At 38.4% G+C, this 23,795-nt stretch overlaps 1 long non-coding RNA gene across 2 annotated transcripts; it reads right to left on the bottom strand.

Moving 5' to 3' along the window:
* Nucleotides 1-1,538: 1,538 nt before the first annotated feature.
* Nucleotides 1,539-8,309, bottom strand: LOC129254221 (uncharacterized). Of its 2 annotated transcripts, XR_010292607.1 has the most exons (4): nt 7,351-8,309; nt 4,843-5,009; nt 3,217-3,329; nt 1,539-2,289 (listed from the first exon to the last, which is right to left on the bottom strand). It is a non-coding gene; the product is annotated as an uncharacterized LOC129254221 (long non-coding RNA). The 2 variants fall into 2 exon arrangements; XR_010292606.1 differs by having other exon boundaries at nt 4,843-8,309.
* Between the last annotated feature and the right edge of the window lie 15,486 nt (nt 8,310-23,795).

The raw sequence follows: 23,795 nt of genomic DNA, 5'->3' as shown, positions 1-23,795 counted from the left end.
TGGTGCCTATAGTCTCGCTCTGCTATGCAGGCGAGACAAAACTTAGAAATTTCTATAATAAATATGAGAAGTAGGATAATGCTGCACTTTATTAAAAACCCATGTCATTTTCACCAAAATTTGCAACGCTGTAGAGGAAGGTATACTAAAGAAGTGTAAACATTAAAGATGGGGGCTCATGTGCTTGTTTCACTTTTGTTAGAGGAAATGTGCTTCTTAGAACACGAAAATGTGCCAATGGTTTGTATCTATTTGAAGAAAAATTCCAAACCACTCTATCATTAATTAAAACTCGAGGTCATATTTGTCATACTTTGCAGCACTGCAGAGTAAAGTATTCTGTAATTGTAGAGGTATTTAAAAAATAAGGTCCATGGAATATTTCCCGCTAATTAGGTTCATAAAACAACAAATCGGGTCTACAGGTAACAGGGAAAATCAGCTGATATCTACAGCTGATTAATCACCTGCTCATTCATTGTGATGTCAATGCGCAGAGTGTGAAAATATGCGCTAATCATGATGTGCACAAACACAAGTGTGGAACATCCTTAAATTCAGCTAATTGCATTGATTGCTGCAAATAGTTATCTCACTGCTGCCATCAGTGGCAGTAATTTGTAATGGCTTATTATATTCACTCGCGTTCGCGTCGCGTTCATAATCACTCGCGTTTTGGATTTTTGGCGATTTTTTTTTTTCTTACGGTGTCTTCAATGGGACAAACATGCTGGGAAAATAAAATGAAATTGAAATTTGAGTTTCGTTTTAAGCCGGCAATTAAGTGCCTTAAATAAAATGTACTCGACTTCTGTTTTAACATAACAAGCAAATTTTGACTACTGTTTTAAAATAATCACATTCCACATATTTGACATGATTTCTGTTGATTTTGTTTACATCCCACATCGTTATCTCCCATTTACTCCAACATGTACTTCTCTCTCCGCACACTTGATTTGGTACCGGTACTGAACTGAACTTATTGGTCACAAACACACTAACTTCTAAGCTAGGTCTACGTACGGTACGCGGTATCCTTAAAAAGATTCTTGTGCAAGTCATGTTTTTACTTTTTTTGCCGTGCTTTTCTCTCAAGACACTCTTAGCCTCTTTACACCTAACTTGAATTTCACTGAATCTCTTATGCCTTATTATGACATATTAAATATTCATGACTGCGGCCGAAGATCATAATACTGATGCTGGAACACGAAACGATCTGGAAACATTCACTCTTTCACGAGGTGAAATGATTCCTACGTAAATTAGGCCATTGCACGCCAAATTAAACCTTAGAGCCATAGGCGGCGGAAGCGGGGGGGGGGGGGGGGGGGGGGGGGGGGCTCCCCCTGAAAAAAAAGAGAGAAAGAAAGCCTTTTGAGGGCCTTCGCAGCTAAAATCAATCAATTTCAGTTGATTTTGAATATAACATTTTAATAAATTGCTTATTTTTCATTTCATTAAGAAAATTCAAATAAAATGTATTTTTAGTCAATGACAAATAAAAAGTAGACATTTCAAGAATCATATTTTTATCTTTAAAACTGTATTTTCATAAATAATAATCGATACATAGGAAACATCTTCAAATGAACACATTTTTTCAAACACTTTTTTCTTCAACCCGAATAAATCATTGTGCATTTTTTAATCAATAATGTCCGATAATGTCTGAAAACTGGTGTCATTGACTTTTTTACAAGTTTTTCAATATTCATTAGTGTCGTTGGTGTTGCTGCTGCTGTTGTCATCGTGGTTGCTGGAATTTATGTTGTTTTTGCTGCTGCTCTTGGTGTTGTGGGTGTGATCGTTTCATCTCCTGGTGCAGTTAAGTTATTGTTGCTACTGATGTTGCTCAAGGTGTTGCCTGTGTGGTTGCTGTTGTCATCGCTGCTACTTCTGCTGTTTACGAGTGTGGCTGTTGCATCTCCTGATGCATTTGTTGATGTTGCCGCTTGTGTTATTGCCTGTATCAAGTGATTGCTTAATCCTTGCCGTTGGCTTTGTTTCTACTGTCGTTGTTGCTACTATTGTTGATGTTTACCACTGTGGTTGTTGCATCTCTTAATGAAGTTATTCATGTTGCACCTGATGTTCCCTGCATGGTTGTTGGAGCTCCTGCTGCTGCTGATGTTGCCAATGTGGTTGGTGCATTTCAGCTGCAATTGGTATTTTTGCTGTTGCTCTTGATGTTGTCGGTGTGATTGTTGCATCTCTTACTGCAGTTGTGGTTTCGGCTGCTGAAGCTGATGTTGCTCCTGCTGCTGTTCATGTTTATTGAAGTAACTGAAATGGAATTAATTTATAGAGCATGTGATATTTTGTTAATAAAGATATTAATTTCCATGATTATTGATATTGAACTCACTTATTCCTAATTTAATTGTCATTGTTAAAACTTACATTTTTTGTTTGAAATAATAATTTCAGTTCTAAATGGTTAAAATATTGTCACCAAAGCCTTATTAAACAACGAAAACAAAAAAAGTTAATAACAAAGAAATGAATAAGAAAATGATTAAAATGTACATGTATACACAATTGATTATAATGACTTGGGGTTTTCTCATTGGTTTACCAAAGAAAGGGAGTCAAAATCCCAAATTATCACATTTGGTCTTTATTTCTAGATTTAGAGCCAAATGCTGATTTCATGCAAGAGTCATGTTTTCATAAATAAATAAACAACATCAGGAGCAGCAGCATACCTGCTGATTTCTGAAGCGAGTGTAATCAAAAGGCAAGATCCTGAGGCACCCCCCCCCTTACCAAGATCAATTCAATTAGTGAGGTTTAATGACTGCTTTTGTAGTCATTACCTTTATCTCATTTATACAGGCCTAAAAGAGATATAAATAAAAATTGTGTTCTTTTTGGGATAATCTTCCTGTGTTCCTCCCTGACAAAGCAGATGGTGATGGTGTTGGGGGGGGGGGGTCTCATAGGAATGCAGAACAATGGAACATTCATTTACTAATTTGGCAATAGAAAGCAAGTCACGCCATCTAGCATTGATTGATATTGGTTGTTTTACAACTGTCCAAGAAATATCACCATTAATCAATTAAGCATCTAAGCACTTAAAGATGTCATTGTTTTCAGATATTGACTGGTAGAATAAGAGAACAGTACCGGTAATATAAATTTATTTTAATGTGACTTTACTTTCTTCGCCAAAATGAGGCAGTCATAATTAAGAGTGTTTCAACTTACAAGTGACATCACATTTCCTGCCTTCTTGTCTGGCTCTCCTAAACCTTCAACCATTTATACTTGGGTAACTTTGTATCTCGTGTCTGTCTGAAAAGTTTGGGTGAAGCCTCCACCTGAAGGAAAAATAGTATTGAAATAACTAATTAAAATATTTGCCATAATCTCGTATTTCTTCTCACATGTATATGTAGACATCTAAAAACAGGAAATAGAACATCTTTCGATTACCAGGTTTTATATAGAAGGGGGTAAATAAAGGGTTCAAGTTTTTATTATGTTAAAAAAAGTTATGTTAAACCAATAGTAAATGACATATGCTCCGGCTGAGAAACTTAAATAGTGAAATTATTCCTCACAATGTAGCTTGAATGTACATACACATGAGCAAGTAGTGATAAATGGAAGGAGGGATGAGAGCAGGGGCTGCGGAAATGGGGGGGGGGGGGGTGGGTGCATGTTAGCTGCAGGGTCAGCGGAACGGTTTTTAAAGTGAGCAAAAAATCATAACCAAATGGTCATTTTACGTTTTTCAGCCCCCGCACTGTTTTCCAAAACCATGTACAAAAATTGACCATCTGCTTATGATTTTTTTGCATGGTCAGCCCACCACCCCCCCTCACTTTCAAAACTGTTCCGCTGACCCTGCAGCTAACATGCAGAACATATTGAATCTCTTATATGTCTTTCATGTTTATGTAATGTTATGCATTACAAACTGACTTTAAATAGAAAATCTGGTCACAGTCCGATTTCATTGTAATTGATGTGGGTTTTAATGATTTAACCCTAAATCTCCCGGGGTATTTTGATTCTTGTCATTCCGGGGGGGGGGGGAGGGGGCATTATGGCCCCTCCTTAAGATCTCAGCCGCGGATTGCGCGATCGCAACGAAAATTTGCATGATGGTAGAGAATGACGTAATCTACGCATTTAAATTGGTAAATTTCACTGAATTCATATATTTTTATTTCATATGAATTAATTATGCTAATTTATTCATGAAATCATACTTTTTGCTCTGATTCACTAAATAAAGCTCCTAGAAGAATGCTATCTTTTGGTGAAAATATTTTTTATAGCATTCCTAACAATTGTGAATGAAAAAAAATCTGGTACCAAGACCGACTTCTTATGTATTTCATTGTTTTTTTAATTTCTTATGTATTTCTTTGTTTTTTTACTTTTTGTTTTTTATTGTTTTTTCGATGGAAATCATTCCAAACTTAATTCTGATCATAAACAAGGCAAAATTAATTAAGTTTAATCAGTAAAAGTAGAAATAATGATACATTTATGAATTTTGGCTTAATACATAAATTGCATTGGATTTGTACATGAAATCACGTTTATGAGCAATTTTGGGTCTGACATGCACTTACATAATGTTGTGACCGCGTACCCGGGCGTCACAAATTTGGTCTCAAAATTTGCGCGAGACTTGAAATTAAAAAGTCAGCGCGCAACGAGGTCAAAAAATTTTGCGCAGCAGATATATCGCGAAAATTGTCGAGGGGGGGGGGCATTATGCCCCCCCCCCCCGGGAGAATTAGGGTTAACATTCTGCAACCCAAACAATATCCTTCATTATTTGTAAGCATTATCGCATTTTACTAGTCTACATGTTACCTGTGGTTGCATTTCAATCTCAGTGTTTCTTCACCCATTGCCAAATCTTCTGCCACATGTTCATCAGATTGTCCGCTGGCACATTCCTTGCTGTAGTAGACCAGTCAGAGCCTAGCTTTCTAGTTCCAGACCCGTCTCCTTCCGCATTTTGTTCAAATGTCCGTAGTCTGAAATTAAAATATCAATAATATCACATTGATATACCGGTACATGTAGCAAAGAAAATATGTAGATTTACACAGTGATCATGGAAAAATATTGCACTTTCAATGAATATTGTTGACATTTCATAAAGGGGAATGATCAGATATACCAATCATTTTTCTTTTTTTATTATCCTGAAATTTCTAGAATTTACCAACAATTTATTCTTGCCACTTGATTATAAACAAGACAGCCATTAAAGGGGAATCCAACCCAAATAAAAACTTGTTTTTATAAGAAAAAGAAAAATCAGACAAATTGATAGGTGAAAATTTGAACAATATCGGACAGACAAAAAGAAAGTTATGATTTTTTTAAAGTTGTAAATATTGTTAATCACTATACCCATGGAGACTTCAAATTGGCCACATATGTGATGTCATAGTGATGTAAGGCAAGGACTACTCCTCCACGTACTCCAATACATATTATGGCTAAAATGTCATTTTTCCCAAGAGTTTTATTTCAAATTATATTTTTCTTTCATGAGGACATAAAACAATATACTACCTGGGTTATATTTAGATTACTGCCCCAGGGGAATGGGTACTTAGGAGAAAACCACAAATCCCTGATAATAAAGTACATGGCCTAGATGGGAAAGTTGTCCTTGCCCCTCGTCATAATTTACTTACCCAGTTGCCAATTTGAAATCTACATACTATTAGTGATCTCAATTTTAAAGCAGCTATAACTTTCTTATTGCTTGTCCGATTTCTTTCAAACTTTCACCATTCTGTTTATTTTATTTTTCTTCTTCCCAACACAACATTTTATGGCCAAAGCTGGATTCCCCTTTAACACAGTAACCATACAAACAATAAAATGTTTTTTTCAATAATTTTGTTTAAATTCAAATAAAAGAATAGTTTTTTTTTCTTATAAACCAATAGCGCTGGGATACCTTGCCGGTTAAAAGCCATGATCAAATTAATAAAAAAATGAATAGGCTCCTAATTCATAACTGCAGCAAATTGCATCCCCATCAAACTGTCAGCTATTTCTGGACTTTGACCTTTGTTCAATGGAACTTTAATATGAGATTCAAGGCAGGAAAATACTTGAGCTTGATGAGATCCATTGCAAATTCTCCTACATTTGCTCCTAAATTTGGGTCCTGTAACCTTTACATGCTATTTAAGTAGGTATGACTAGACTCTTACTTTGTGGTACGATAATTTTTTTTTTAAATAAAGAGACATTATCAACAATAATTGAATTTATATACCCCAACAACACCGATGTTATTGCAGATCGAGAGTCAAAATTTATAGGGTGCTAATTAGTAATTTGCCTAAAAAATTGACTAAGAAAAAAAAACAAAAAAACTTCATTTTCATAATCGCACAGAAATGAACTTGAAGAGCATTATTTCGTCTCCCCCAAAATTGGAAAATCGACCTTTTTTTCAATGGGAACTATGCAATGGCTCATTTCACGTGGGTGCGCAAAGTCAAAGATAATTTAATATAGATCTAGGCCTATTCTAGTACAGTGAGTAGTAAAAAGTTAGGCCTCACTGTTAAATCTATGCCCTATACTAGACTAGTACAGCCACAGGTGCAAAAAAACTTAGATCTATATTATATATTTTTTTATATATAGATTTTAATTTTTATTGGGTGTGAACGCACCTCCGACACATCATAATAAAGAATCAATCAATCAATCCACCCCCCTGAATCCTTGCCTGCTGTCGAGAGCCTACACTTCATTTGAATTGTGACTTGCTAAGCCTAAGCCTATAATATATATGCTAAAACAAGTTGAGAACATCGGATTAACCACTCACACTAATACCATGTGATTTAGCTCCTGTTCAATTCCAATATCTGTAACACAGAATTGGGATGGCCCCATAGGATATGTGTACATTAACAATTGCACATGCTGGATTGCCTGGTGATCGAGGATATCTCCGACCACACCGAGCAACAAAATTAATACAAAACCAAGGGAAATGAAAAATTATGATTTGTAACATAGAATGACATAAAGGTAGAACAATATAAAGAATTTTCTTTGCAAAATTCATGAAATTGCAACCATGTGCGGATCATAAAAACGTGTATGGACAGGCTATAAACGTTGACGTTGTTGGTCTGGACCTGAGATAGTTCTTTAGACACAGAAACACGGGTATGGGACTAGACTGGATTATGTATTGTCAAGTTTATCGATCGTACCGACAGGGGTCCTGCAAGAAGATTCTCTTTTCTTGTAATTCATTTGATAATTAGGAACCGCAAATAATTCAATCACCTTACATACAATATGAACAACATTTTGAAGGGTTTTACTTACAGTAAAATCCTCATTCATGACTCAGGGGACCTTTGCTTCTACTAATTTATTCGTTTCATTTCGAATCGTCGCGGCAAAAACATCAACAAACTAATCATTTTTTTCACGAATGTCTTTGGGAGTGGGCGCGGCTTAAATTATTAGTCAGCGAAACTTGTAAAATAAAAATTCTCTGACAATTAGAGGGGCTCCGAGAGTTTCGTGAAATGCAATCTTTAGTCAGCGCTGACAGTTGTCGCGTGACAATATTGATGAAACACCCCCCTGGGGACCAACAAAATTGTTGCTTTATATATATAGTAGTCGAGTACATTTTATTTAAGGCACTTAATTGCCGGCCTAAAACGGAACTCGAATTTCAATTTCATTTTATTTTCCCAGCATGTTTGTCCCATTGATGACACTGTTAGAAAAAAAATCGCACCGAACTAAAAAAAAATCCAAAACGCGAGTGATTATGAACGCGACGCAAACGCGAGTGTTTATAAACTGCCTTTGTAATTGCGGTTACTAGGTATTCCACTCCTGCTACTATGTGTGGCAAATGGTCAATCTACTTCAGCTAGCAACAGTAAATTATCCCACTACTGCCATCATTTAGAGTATCAAATTCACAAGTTTGTAATCTACAGCTGAATTTTGACTTCGCTCTCCTACATTAGCATCACATTTCCCATCAGGCAAAAGATTCAGTTGCTAGGCAACTATCAGGAGTCCTCAAAATAAAGAAATGTTCAACAAGTGAAAAAGTTATTAAAGACAGTACACATTGCTATGCAACAAGACCCATCATCATGAGAGGGCGGAGCTTAGATTGGTTGACTGTGAAATGGAGCGACTCATCCTTTGTACTATGTACGTCTTCAGTTTTCCTTTTCCTTTGACAGCAATGATGCCTCGAGTCTCACAGGTATACCCAAGCTCTGATAGTACATTGGCTGTTTCCTCAGTGACCTGATGAAAATAGAACATATACCCTATAAGTGAGAGGAAATACAGTAAAATGAATGAAAGTGAACTGAGACAAGGCAAAAGCGATTTTGTGTCTTGCCCACTTATGAAGATAACCAGATATATCGTGATTTGCGAGGGCACGCTACAGAATTGTATCGAAACTTCATTGTGAAATGACTGGGATGGAATAACACTTGTCATAAGAGTCTTGCGTAAACTTTAATTTTGACAATACCATGTGACCTCCCAACACAATAGCATGCAGGTCCCCTAAGTACATCTACCATCCAAGTTTGGAAAGTGATTTACGGTTGCAGAGTTCTGTCATATGAGAGTCTTGCACGAAAATTTAACATTGACCTAAAAATGACCTTTGACCTTACCATGCAACCTCCAACTGCAGCATGACATGCAGGTCTCCTAAGTACAACTACAACCCAAGTTTGATTTGAAATTGACTTACGGATGCGGAGTTATATGTCATTAGAGAGTCTTGCACGGAAACTTTAACGTTGACCTGAAAATGACCTTTGACCTTACCATGTGACCTCCGACTGCAGCATAACATGCAGGTCGCCTAAGTACATCTATCATCCAAGTTTGATTGAAAAGGACTTGCGGTTGCGGAGTTAGGTGTCATAAGAGAGTCTTGCATGTAAACTTTAACATTGACCTGAAAATGACCTTTGACCTTACCATGTGACATCCGACTGCAGCATAACATGCAGGTCCCCCAAGTTTGGTTGAAAAGTGACTTACGGTTGCGGAGTTAGGTGTCATAAGAGAGTCTTGCATGTAAACTTTAACCTGAAAATGACCTTTGACCAAGTCCATCTACCATCCAAGTTTGGTTGAAAAGTGACTTACGGTTGTGGAGTTATGTGTCATAAGGTTTGTGACGGACGGACGACATTTGGATCCCTAAGTCTCGCCTTCACCTCTGGTGGGCAAGACAAATAGTGCAATATTGCATTACAAGCCTAAAGCATACCTAATGCGTTTGCCTAATTATTATGGATAACCAATCATTTACAAGATATGATGAAAAAATAGAATATAAACAATACTCAAGATATTCTAACAAGGCTTCATTTTAATTGTTGAAACTTGAGACGTAATTATAGAAACTTTTTAGAATGAATTAATTCCTGAAAAAATACATTACAATACTTGGTATACCTGACACATGGCTTAGGGATAACGAGAAACAATACTTTAATATACCCTTTTTTTCTTTCAACAGGAAAAGGCTGACTTGAAAAAATAGAGAAAAATCAAACTAGCATAGTGCTGAAAATTTCATCAAAATCGGATGTATAATAAGAAAGTTATGACATTTTAAAGTTTTGCTTATTTTTCACAAAACAGTGATATGCACAACTAGGTGACTTAGTTGATGATGTCCACCACTCACTATTACTTTTGTTTTTTTATTGTATGAATTATACAATATTTCATTTTTTATAGATTTGACAAGGACCAACTTGACTGAACCATATAGTATTTTACAATGCTAATTCCACATGTTCAGGAGGAATTAATCGTTGTAGCACTTGACAATGAGAAAATTAGAATATTTCATATAATAAAATACAAAAGAAATATAGTGAGTGGATGACGTTATAGTCTCCTCATTTGCATACCAGCCAGGATGTGCATATAACTGTTCTGTGAAATTAAGCGAAACTTTAAAATGTCATAACTTTCTTATTTTACATCAGATTTTGATGAAATTTTCAGTGTTATGCTTGATGGATTTTTCTCTTTTTATTCAAATCAACTTTTTGTTGGGGTGGACTTGTCCTTTAATAGTAACCGTGATAATAAGCGTGGGTCACTGGGGTGGAATATATGTGAATAAAAATCTTTAATTTAAAAGGAGACCTGATTTAGACATTTTCCAAAATTGTATCGAGAGTGTATTTGTTAAAGTTCACATAAAATCTACGAGGCAAAACCACCTTTGGAGAAGGCAAACCCGTTAGGAACCATGGAAAACCTAAATCACCCCAGGCCAGTTATGTAAGTATCTAAACATGTGTTTCTTGACCTCGATGGGTCCGAAAAAAACAAAACTGCAATTACATACGCAGCGCGCCAACTAAAGCTAACTCGCTCGACAACGCATGCAGTCATTTTTATTTCTCTTTAATAGTTTCCCTATTTCGGCGCCGATTTTTCTTCGTTCGAAACTGAAAACAGAATAACATTGGATTTCAAAATACAATATGCCTTTGAAAACTTGATTAAATATCAAATCAAATAATTTAATTCCGAAAGGCCTACTACAGCCAGAGCTGCTCTTACGTAATATCAGCTGTTGTTTATGGTCTAACCCTCGGCTTGCCTATAGCGCTTGGGAGTGAAATATCATGGATCCTTTCTCTTTCTGTCACTCTCCCTAGATCATTTTTTACGTTTCTGTGTTTCCTCTTACTTTTCCTTCTTTACGTTTATATATGTTTCTTTAAATGTTATTCTTTCTTTCTTCTTTCCTTCCTCAGCTCCTATCTTTCTTTAATTCTATCTCTTTTTTTCTTCCTTTCTTTATTGCAGCGTGACGATTCAATCAAACTCTGCGGCCCACCAGCAATCATTTTTATTCTCTTTAACAGTTTCCTTTTTTCGTGGGCCGATTTTCTTTGTTCGAAATTGAAAACAAATTAACAATGAATTTCAAAATACAATATGCCTTTGAAAACTTGATTAAATATAAAATACAATAATTCAATTCTGAAAGGCCTACTACAGGCAGACCTGCTCTTATGTAATATCACAGCTGTTGTTTATGGTCTAATCCTTGGGCCTGCGCAGGCGGAGGAGAAATGTTACATAAGAGGGATTATCGGGCGATTCAGGGTTGAAAGCGTTTGGGAATGAAATATCTTAATTCCTCCAACAAGGATTTTGTTATTGGGGTATAGAACCATAGCAAAGCCATGAGCTGCATGGTGCGGCGAGGTGCAACGAGGGTTTGACGATATGATATGTTTCAGTTTCAGTCATTTATAGACCTCCTGGCCAGTCATTAAAAGATATTATAGAAACTGTTTAAAGTCTCAAATGAGGAAAAAAAAACAATGTATTATCATTGGTGATTTTAAGGTTGATTTAATGAACTTAGATTTTATGTCATGTAATCATTATTTTTTCCATTGATTAATAAACCCACAAGGATAACATTTAATTCGGCAGCGATATTAGATAATATATTTTATAACCAGCCCGAAAATGTTTTAGAAGCTGGTATTATTACAACAGATGTAAGTGATCACCTTACCCTTTTGTCATAATGAAAGGTCCTTTAATCACTAATAATTCAAAGACCCATGACTCTATAAGATACTTTTGTGAAAATTATATGATAACATTTTGTAGAAAATTACAGTGTGCTGATTGGACATGTTTAAACAACACAGAAAATGTTGATGAAGTTTATGATAGCTTTTTAGACATTTAACTTTACAATGAAAGTTTTCCAATAACAAATGTTAAGATAAAAAAGACTTCTGCGAGAAAGGTCATGGTTCAATATGGATATCAAGAAAATGTGCAAAAAAAAAATTTATATAAGAAATTTGTAAACAACCCAACAACCCAAAATGACAGGGAAACATTTTTTGTGATTTATGAATAAATTTTGTATAAGCATTAATAATTTTTGAGTCAAAATGTCTAAATTCTGTGTATAACCTTGGTGAACCTCATGTAGCTCTCAGATGGAACAAGAAAACAAAATCAAAATCGGTCAACAAATAAGCATTTTTTTGTGAGTTTTGAAAAATATGCATAATGTTACAATTAAGTCATGTCTATCTATGCCATTGACCCAAATATTTGTCTTGGTCATGAATCTTTTCTTTTTGTCCAGAGTTATGCAGTGCAGTTGCTATTAACACATTTTCATTGTGTGTTTCATGCCTTGCATAACTCGGTGTTAGGCAGCTTTAAATAGGATCTCTTGCAAGTTCTAAATTCTGATCCCTATTCAATGCTAGGATGGTTCAGATAGTTTTCTTGCAAGGTTTTTGTTATGAGCAGGTGAATGCAATATTTAAGTAGCTTGGGTTTAGATTTGAATTCTTATATGGGAGGAACCCTAGTTAGACTTGATAGTTGTCACTTGAAACTTAGGAATCGGAGAGGCAAGACCTCCGAGTTCTCTCTAAGAGCAGCCGCAGCAGCTCCTCCGCTAGGGTTTGGTAGCATCAGCTAGGCCGACAGGTAAAGTCTAACGAAATGACAGGTAAGACTAGGTTGTGTATCTTGATAGATGGTACTCTTCGTAGGTATCCCACCACGAAAGTTCACATACACACTCCGTTCTTTTCTGGAGATGTGGAAGCCCTTTGTATGAAGTCCCCAGACTTTGATATAATTCTAGGGAATATAGATAATGTACTACCACCAGGGAGTAGTCATTCAGGGAGACTTAAAGCAAGGGTAGACATTGCTACACAAACTGAAGAGTCAGATGATAGTAGTAGTATCAGTAGAGATGATTTAGTCAAACCTAAATCGAAAGTAAAAGTAGCTACAGAAACCGATGTTTCTACTGGAAGTGAAGATGCTACAGTTGTAGGAATGGCAATGCAAACTCGTGCACAGAGTAAGGAAGGTAAGAAACCCCCTAGGGCTCTTAAGGTTCCTTTGCCCAATCCAGATATGTCCCCAGACGACATAAGGAAAGCTCAAAAGGATGACAAAACACTAGATAAGTTAAGGTCATATGCCAAGTCTGGGCTCGATAGAAGTAGAAGTGATTCATATTGTTTCATAGAAAATGGATTACTATATATTGGAAATTTGAACCAAAAAGTGTAATACAGGGTAATGCAGTAACCCAACTTGTCGTGCCCCAAGTGTACCGTTAACTGGTGATGAAATTAGCCCACGAAGGACTGATGGGAGGTCATCAAGGAGGTAAGAAAATTTGTGATAAAGTGTTATCAAATTTCTATTGGCCAGGAGTGAATTCTGATGTCACCAGATTTTGCCAGTCTTGTGATGTCTGTCAGAGGACAATTCCTAGAGGAAGGGTACCCCGTGTCCCCTTAGGAAAGATGCCTGTCATAGATGCACCCTTTAAACGGGTAGCTATCGATTTAGTGGGCCCCATTCAACCTGTTACCGCACATAAGAATAGATACATCCTTACACTTGTAGATTGTGCAACAAGGTATCCTGAAGCAGTGGCTTTGCTGAATATTGAGACAGTTACCGTTGCAGAAGCACTTGCAGATATATTTGTGTGAGTTGGTATACCAAGCGAGACTTTATCTGATCAAGGCGCTCAATTTACGTCGAGTCTCTTTCGCGAGGTCAGTCGGCTACTTTCCATTAGACATCTCACTACCACGCCATACCATCCGGCTTGCAATGGCTTAGTAGAGCGCTTCAATGGAACGCTTAAGCAGATCCTGCGTAGGATATGTGCAGATTGCCCCTCCGATTGGGACCGCTATCTTGCATCTGTCTTGTTTGCATATCGCGAGGCTCCTCGGTCTTCTATGGGATTTTCCCCATTTGAGCTCATATATGGGCGCAGTGTGAGAGGGCCCCTATCAATCTTGAAAGAACTTTGGTCAGGTCAGTTACCTAATCATGAAATTAAGACAGAGTATCAGTATACTGTTGATCTTAGAGAACGCCTAGAGATGACACTGGATGCAGCTCAACAGTCAATGGCTAAGAGTACTAAGTACTACAATAGAAAGGGTAGAGATAGACAATTTAGGCCAGGTGATAAGGCACTTCTTCTTCTGCCTACAGATCACAATAAATTACTGCTCCAATGGAAGGGACCATTTAGTGTCGTTCATAAACTAAGTGATCAGGACTATAGGCTAGATGTAAATGGAACAATGAAGACGTTCCATGCCAATAAGTTAAAGAAATACATAGAAAGAGAAGTAGATGTAAGTCAGGAAGAGGCTCAGTCAAATAGAAATTTGTACACAGGCGACCATTGTAGATGAAAGTGAATTTAGAGTAGGATCAGGACAGGAAATGTCTCGCGTCATAGACTCTGAACCAATATCCCATAAACTCAGTATCCAACTTCCGGTCTTTGAACCAACAGAAACGATTAAGGATGTTTCGTTAAGTGCCGATCTGAATAGGGAACAATTAGGACAGGTAAAGTCCATTCTGACTAGCTTTCAAGATGTTCTGACCGATGTCTCAGGGAGGTCAAACTTAGGAGAGCATTCGGTGAAGCTCACCTCTCCCGACCCAATTCGGCAGAGACCATATCCTGTGCCTCATTCCATGAAAAATGTAATTGAGGAAACACAAAAAATGATTAGAATGAAAGTAATAGAACCATCAGACTCCCCCTTTTCATCCCCCATACTTTAGTAAGGAAGTCTGATGGAAGTAACAAATTTTGTATCGACTTTCGTCTACTTAACCGTATTACAGTCTTTGATGCTGAACCATTACCCAATCCAGATGAGATATTTGCTAATCTCTCAGGATCCAAGTTCTTCTCCAAGCTGGATTTGTCGTAAGGGCTATTGGCAAATACCACTTTCGCAAGAGGTGAAGGAGAAGACTGCCTTTCGAAGTCCCAATGGACTTTATCAATTTCGTGTTATGCCATTCGGGCTAGTGAACGCTCCCGCAACTTTTAGTAGGATCATGTGTGCGCTTTTACAAGGGATGTCCAATGTTCATAACTATCTTGATGACATACTTATTCACACAAGTACTTGGCAAGAGCATCTGCAAGTTCTGCATGAACTATTTGCTAGGCTAAGGACTGCAGGTCATACAGCTAGACCTAGCAAATGTCAGATAGGTTGTAAACAAGTAGATTTTCTAGGACATGTAGTAGAAGAGGCCAAGTTGAAACCTCAACAAGACAAGGTAGAGAAAATTCTTAATGCTCCTAGACCCGAAACCAAGAAGGAAATGAGATCCTTCATTGGACTTGCAAGCTACTACAGCAAGTTCATACCTGCCTTTGCATCTATTGCAGCTCCGCTCACAAATCTGACCAAAAATCGTAAGCCAAACAAGCTTACTTGGGGAGAACAAGAGGTAGAAGCCTTCCAGAATTTAAAGGCATGCCTTAGTTCAGCCCATATCCTTAATTTGCCAGATCTAGATAAACCTTTCATTTTGCGTACAGACGCATCATCAACCAGAGTAGGTGCAGTGTTGCTACAAGAATATGATGATGATGAGTACCCGGTAGCCTATGCGAGTAGAAAGTTTTTACCCCGTGAACAGGCATTCTACCATAGAGAGGGAATGTTTAGCTTTAGTTTGGGGAATTGGCAAATTCCATGTGTATCTAGAAGGCAAGGAGTTTCTTATAGAGACTGATCATCGTCCACTCTCTTATCTCAACCAGGCTAAGTGTATGAATAGTCGAGTAATGAGGTAGGCCTTGTCACTTCAACCATTCAGATTTAGGATCAAAGCAATCCGAGGCTCTGAAAATGTTGGAGCTGATTTTCTAAGCAGAATAGCCAGATAAATTAAGCTGGACAGGCAAAATTTGTTATTGCGTTGAATTTTCTATCCAGATAGGATATACGTAATTTTCTCAACAAGGTGTCGAGAATATATGCTTTAATAGTAGACGTAATTGGATTGAACATTGGAGACCTTTCGTTTTCTGTGACGTGCCATGTGGACGTACGAGATTAAAGAATTTTGGGAGCACTGCGCATGCGCGAAGTACTCTGTGACGAGCCTTCTCGTTCACTGCCCAAATCTGTGACTCGTATTTAAGGGTTTTGACGTTCGGTGTCATAGTGCTCGAACGAGCGCTAACTAGTTCGTACATGATGACGTCATCCAAGCTTAGCAAAAATGAATGAAGCCGCATCAACATTTGAGTTTCGTTGATTCAGCAGGGCTGGTAAACTGCAAATTACTGCTTGTTACCAGCTTTTCCATTACATTTAGTTTGTCCTGTTTTCAGACACTTCATATCCGATAGGTAATTGATGTTCTATTTCCAAACAACTGTGTTTTTCGGCTTTTTGCGCAAGAGTGCAAATGTTGTCGCCCCATTGGTTCGTAGCGTGATGCTATGCCGGATTCTCCGGCGGAGCATCGGCCCACGGCCCGCTCGCTATCTCTCTGGTATATGCTGTGGCCTGGTACGGGTACGTCGACTTAAATCGAAACTGTTTTCATCAATGTACGAACGTGATACTGAACGAGCGGTGTCACCACTTCCAGTGAACTAGGACTACATTGCAGTCGCAGACAATCGAAAGCTCCTTATTATAAAAACTTTAGGCATATATATACTGTATAAAAGGTTTTTATTTCTTTAGATAGAAATGACTGTAATTTCAAAAAGAAAAATATGAAATATTTTCTAGAAAGTGGGGGTCGTGTTACAAGTCATGTCTATCTATGCCATTGACCCAAATATTTTGTCTTGGTCATGAATCTTTTGCTTTTGTCCAGAGTTATGCAGTGCAGTTGGCTATTAACACATTTTCATTTGTGTGTTTCATACCTTGCATAACTCGGTGTTAGGCAGCTTTAAATAGGCTCTCTTGCAAGTTCTGATCCCTATTCAATGCTCGGATGGTTCAGATAGTTTTCTTGCAAGGTTTTTGTTATGAGCAGGTGAATGCAATATTTAAGTAGCTTGGGTTTAGACCGGAATTCTTATATGGGAGGAACCCTAGATAGAATAAGCCAGTTCGTAGTTCCTTTCTGCGTATGATCAAAAGATTCTACGCATGATCAGAGGAAGGTCATTTGTACTAAAGTGACATGGTGGTTTAAAATCTAATGAGATAAGCACCAACCTTGATGTCTTGATTATTCATATATTCTTTTGAATTGTGGTTTTCATTTACGTCCACAAAAAACAACAACGCGTCCACGAACGACTGGTTTTCACAGTTTGTCAAGTACATTGTGCAACATGCTATGATATGCATTCAAAGTAGGAATGCAACAAATACCTTCATAAAGTGTTCATTGGTGTGCTATTCTAGTCACCTGGTCTATTCAATGTCTTCATCCTGCTATGTAAGGCAAGCTTACGTAATATTTTGCTTTGAAATCTGCCTATCAAAATTGTCCACGAGTAATTACGAACTGGTCTATTGATAGTTGTCACTTGAAGCTTAGGAATCGGAGTGGCAAGACCTCCGAGTTCTCTCTTTAAAGAGACGCCGCAGCAGCTCCTCTGCTAGGGTTTGGTAGCATCAGCTAGGCCGACAGGGTCGGGCGACGACAGCATGTTTAGGCTGTACATCTAGAAACAAGGCGTGGCAGTTTCTTATATTTTTCTAGCTATGTTGCACCATATTTGTCTGTACTGGACATGGGCTGCTCCGGTCTTCCAAGCTTTCTTGTCACCAGTTAAACTGTAAGTAAATTGGAATTGTTATTTCTTTATGATAGTTTTGTAGCGACCAAAATAATTTAATTAACCTTATTTTTAGTTTTGTCTAATTAAAGACACACTAGTTTCTTTTGCCGCCGTTTTTAGATACGTCACAATCTTTACAAAACGTATCACTTATAATTTCCTCTGCTGACTAAAGTAGTCCAGCTATAATATATTCTTATTATTGCTTTAAAATAACAGTGAAGTATTTGTCTATATTAAAAATAAGATTACATGATGTATCAATTGTTTTAATATATTTATTTATTACCCACCTTCTCATTCGGAAGCCCTGATTTATTTTATTAAAATAGTCCAATAACTTATGTCAGGCAAGCCCTTCCGGGAAGGCGCGTTTAGCGTCACTTGCAGCTAATTATGAAAATACTTACCATGATTTTCTTATTTTCGAGATAACTGGATATACTCATTTGATTTGCTAGTTCATTACGATTAACTTGCACGCCGAATAAAAGTACACAGTTTCTCCTGCGCGCGCACAGCATCTCCCTACGCACGCACTATCACAAGATCATCACACAAATAGGCGTCCATTTCCTCTTATGAGCCTGAACGCAGGACATGTTGCCATGCAAGACGAGGGGTCGGTGGGGGGGTTCAAATGAGTATATCCAGTTATCTCGTAAATAAGAAAATCATGGTAAGTTTTTTCATAATTTACTATCAATAACTGGTATATACTCATTTGATTTGCTAGACCAACACGGATTCAACGTGAAGGGAGGCATGTCTAGACTAAGAAGTGCGTAAAAAATAGGGAGATGAAGACACATAGGCCGCTGCCTTAAGGACAGAGGAGACAAATAAGGCCTCATGCGAAGTGAAGTCCTTAAGAGCAAGGAGGTGAAGGAATAGAAGAGCGTCAAAAATGCGGTCCTCAAGATGTCGTATACGACGATTCCATAGAAAGAGCCCAAGAAGAAAGATACTATAGTATCATGGGCCCTCGGCCTAGTGTCAGAAGGAGAACATCATCACCAACTGACTTGATCGTTTCAACAATCCAGCGTGAAAAGATGTCTCGAGAAGCTGCCGCAAACGGCTCGCGCGACAAAACAACCAACTGCACAGAGTTGGGGATTGTCTGAAGAATGGCAAACAAGACAAGGGTTAGAAGTCACACCTAATCTAAGCCAATCCCGGTAACGGTCCGGGAGCGATGCATAGGTATGCAAAGCTTTGTACTGTAAATGGTTATATATAAACAGATACAGGGATCTCGACTGATAGACAGACAAAAGATACCCTGAATACCGACCCAAGAGGGAGTTAGTCAAGCGTCAAGAACGACCGACAGGTGCCATGACGGACTAAGCCATACAAGCTCAACGTTTGAGAAGAACTCAAGAGGTTGTAAGATTCGGATTGAAGGTATTAATCATCCGTAACCGGAGGGATGATAATTGCCGATGATAAAAAAACGATCGGATTTTGTTGAAAATTTCGACAAGAATCGTGATCGGAAGACTGAAACTTGTACGGTTCAGTAAGTGATCAATCAATCAATCTGAGAAGGCAACAGCGGGGCTAATAAAAGCCACGGTCAAGTCACCGGCTTAATAATTTAAGCCAAGCCGCAACCATGCAAACGTAAGGAATGCGAGATATCTCAGAAGCCCCCGCGTGGGAGAAAGCGCCCAGAATTTGATATCTGTCTCAAATGCGTGAGGGCAGAACATCTGCAGAATTCTGATAGAGAGCTGTGGCAGGACGTTTCCAGCGGTCCGATAAGGACATGGAACGACAGAGAGTAAGGTTGAAGTAAACCACTCGTAAGGCAGTCAATGTGTCCAGAAAAGCGACCGAGTGCCATCCTGTTAATAAGAAAATGCCACGGACCTGCTGTCTATGTAGAATAGAACAGTTTGGTCAAAACAGCTCAAACGGGCGTGTCGGAGAAAAAATGTGGCACGCATCACGACATAATAAGTGTGATAGACAGAGCGATCGAGAGAGGACCCCGGATACCCTTTCTCCCGTACTAAATAAAACACCCGCCCGAGGGTGCAGTGCCCGCGGCGGGAGAGGTGGCAGGTGGTTTGGCTGAAGCCACCATCGCCGAGAGGGCCCGTAAGGTTAGGCTGCGATGGATGTCCGCTGAGCGGAGCAATCCCTAGCCGCAGCAAGCGTACGCCAGAGGTGAGCTGGCGAACAATGTCTCTGTCATGATCTTACGTGTAAACGATGATCAAGAGATGTCGGTCAAGATGTTCTGAACCAACAGACATCGCCAGACATGATACCTCAACAGTTACGTTCCCGACGGAATCGAGTGAGGTAACAACGGCCCTGTCCTATCAAGGTTAGAGACGGAAACTGGCTAAGAGTGTCTAAGTCCTCGCTTTACGAAACAAGCGGAGGAGTAAGGCGACTTGAGGAAAATAATCACCAATATTTCCCTCAGTCTGCGATGAGAACCAGTTGTTTACGAAAACAGCCACAAGGCCTGGTTTCTCTGGTGATCGCAAGGGCAAGCACCGCCGGCACCGGTTGCGACAGCATGGAACAGTCCGATATCGGTAAGATAAGGAGTTCCGAGAAGCTGCAAGGGGCGGCAAAAATGACGCCCTAAGCAGCGGGGGATGAGAATCTAAGCTTCTAAATAGAACTCCAGTGAAGTAAATCACTTTCATGGAGGGACTCATCCACAGTCGGCCCGAGAGAAAGTGGGTCGTGGTGATTGTGGTTAGACAGGCATAAGTATACATACACACACGCATACATTTTATACATAAATATATATATATATATATATATATATATATACATATGCATGCACGCAACATCTATCCACGATTACATCATCCTCGGTCGCGCAGTGACCATGGCCACATACATTGCATGGAAGGAGGATGAAAGCAGCCTGCGAGGCGACTTGAGTGTGCCGAGTGAAAAAGCTTCTAAATAAGAAGACGACTCGACAAACGGGCACGGTAAATGCATCGACCGTAGCCCACTCCACACAAGGAGGAGACGGCGGAGACGCCTGCAAGCTTGACCCACATAGAGGGCAGTCTATAAGATAGACTGTTAAGCAAGGTTTCCACTTTGGCGAGTTGGAGTTGCGAGTCATTCGCGAGCTGCGCGAGCTCTAACTCGCCTTAGCTCGCGTGAAATTTACATTTTTCCCTGGAATTTGCTTGAGTGACAAACGACTCAACATTGAGTTCACTACGCTCGTTGTACGAGTGAACCGAACGCGAAACGAGTCAGGCCGAGCTTAGTATGAGTTGCGGTGACCTTTATACGACTTAAAGCGAGCTATGAACGAGTTATAAAGATTTTGTTACGAGTGATAAGAGTTTCATACGACCAAGGGGCGGGAAATGCACATTTTTGGCACTCAAAGATGGATGCCGGCGGAGGCGGCGTCAACACCAAATCTTAACCGAAGGTTAAGTTTTTGAAATGGCATCATAACTTAGAAAGTATATGGACCTAGTTCATGAAACTTGACCATAAGGTTTATCAAGCATTACAAAACATCCTTCTCGAGTTTCAGGTCACAAGACCAAGGTCAGAGATCATCTATGGTCAATGAACGTAGACCATGTTTAGGGAATCAACATCAAAATCTTAACCTACGGTTAAGTTTTTGAAATGTCATCATAACTTAAAGAATATATGAACCTAGTTCATGAAACGTGGACATAAGGTTATTAAAGTATATAAACATCCTGCTTGAGTTTCAAGTCACATGACTAAGGTCAAAGGTCAATTAGGGTCAATGGACTTTGGCCAATTGGGGTATTTGTTAAATTAACATTATAACTTTGAAAGTTTATGAATCTGATTCATGAAACTTGAACATAAGAGTAATCAGGTATCACTAAACATCCTGTGCGGATATCAGGTCACATGTCCAAGGTCAAAGGTCAATGAACTTTAGTGATGTTCGGGTGATCTGTTGAATTACCATCATAACTTTAAAAGTTTATAGATCTGATTCATGAATCTTGGATATAAGAGTAATCAAGTATTCCTGAACATCCTGTGCGAGTTTCAGGTCACATGACGAAGGTCAAAGGTCATTTAAGGTCAATAAACTTTGGCCATGTTGGGGGTATTTGTTGAATTACCATCATAACTTTGAAAGCTTATGGATATGATTCATCAACTTGGATATTAGAGTAGTCAAATATCACCGAACATTTCATGCCAGTTTCAGGTCACATGACCAAAGTCAAAGGTCATTTAAGGTTATTGAACTTTGGCCATTTTGGAGATTAATACTATATTGCTGTCATAACTTTCAAAGTTTAGATACAGTTTATAAAATGTGGATATAGGGGTAATCTAGTATCACTGACAAGTCTTAGGTCACATGATAAAGGTCAAATGTCATTTATTGTCAATGAACGTAGTATTGTATCAATGTATGAATGGTGTTTTTATGAATAATTATTTTATAATAGTTTTCAGAGTCAGCACTACTTCTATATTGGATAGCGTGATGCAGGTGAGACTGCCAGAGGCGCTCCACTTGGACCTTAATTGTCTAGTTTGATGTCTTGTTCTTTTACCTTGGCTCTGCTCGTCATTGACCTCCTCTTCCGTTTCAATTGTCTCTTCCTGCACTTCTTCTACCCTTGTTTGAATGTCATCTTCTTTCGCTGTTTCCCTATCTGAATGGCCACAACTCTTGGATCTTTTGGATCGAGGCATATTTCTCTCCTTATTTGTTGAAAGTTGTAATAATGCAGTGGAAACAGCCTTTTTAAAAGTACGTGTACATTGCGTGGGTCAGTTAAAATGTGCTCTCACTTTAAAATAAACTCCTCAAAATAAGTTTGGAAATCCGACTTTAATCAAAACTCCCTCCTCAGTTTTAGTAAATATCAATTGTTATTAATATCAATGAATAGATCATTTAAGTGTCTTTAAAATGACACCCTACATGATATGATTATGGTTCACATGGAGGTGCAGTGCCTTGAAATGTAGGGCAAGGTCAAAATTCAAAATTAAGTTGCAAAGAGACACAATATTGAAAGTCACTGTTCCTTTTTCCGTGGTGATGAGTGAGTATTTTAAGCGGTTTCTTTTGAGTTTGATCGGTAATCCCGCCTCGGTTTTAGTAAATATCAATGTTGAATTAATATCAATGAATAGATCATTTTATTTTCTTTAAAAGGATACTTTCCATGATATGATTTTGGCTCACATGGAGGTGCAGGGCCTTGAAATGCGGGGCAAGGTCAAAATTCAAAATTTGCAAAATGACACGATATTGAAAGTCACTGTTCTTTTCTTCCATGGTGATGAGTGAGATTCTCAGCAATTGTTTTCATGCACCTTAACATCAACATTCAAATGGAATCAAACACACCTCTGCACAAGCAAACACACAACAAACAAACATAAACCACAACAAAACATTATGAAATGAAAAAGCAGGGGTTTGATTTGAATGGATTTTCATCTTTATTGACACAGACAAAAAATCATGTTCTGTATTGACCCTTCATGATTACTTCTGCTCGTTTTGCAGCTTTTTACTTCAGACCTCATCCAACACTTATTAATTTTGCTCTTTTTTGATGGCATGATCATATCAAGCATGGGATCATTTTAAAGAGAATCAAATGATCTTTTGAAATATATCAAATATGCATTGTGTATAATTTGGAGTCGGGATAAATTAATGGCCAAACTCAGATTTCCAAACTTTTTTGCTCGTTTTGCAGCTTTTCAATTCAGACTTTATCCAACACTTTTGAATCCTGCTCTTTTCGTGATGGCATGATCATAACAAGCATGGTATCATTGTAAAGAAAATTGAATGACCTTTTAAATGATGTCAAATATGCAATGTGTAAATTTTGGAGTTGGGAGAAATTAATGACCAAACTCAGATTTCCAAACTTTTTTTGAGGGGTTTATATGTGGGGAAAATATAGATCACTGGACATTTATCATTCAGCTGGCATGCCTCTGAGCAATTGCAACGCACTCGGAATAAACTCATACGAAACTCGCTGTAACTCGGGGTGCTTGATCTAAAGTCGCGCTAATCTCGTGGGCACCTCCATTTGACTCGTAAAACGATCGCAATGCTCGTATATCGCTCTTGAAAACTCGGAACGCACTCGCGAAT

The sequence above is a fragment of the Lytechinus pictus genome, chromosome 2 (assembly GCF_037042905.1).
Source record: "Lytechinus pictus isolate F3 Inbred chromosome 2, Lp3.0, whole genome shotgun sequence".
NCBI classification, from domain to species: domain Eukaryota; kingdom Metazoa; phylum Echinodermata; class Echinoidea; order Temnopleuroida; family Toxopneustidae; genus Lytechinus; species Lytechinus pictus.
This window is presented reverse-complemented; position numbering and strand designations above follow the sequence as displayed.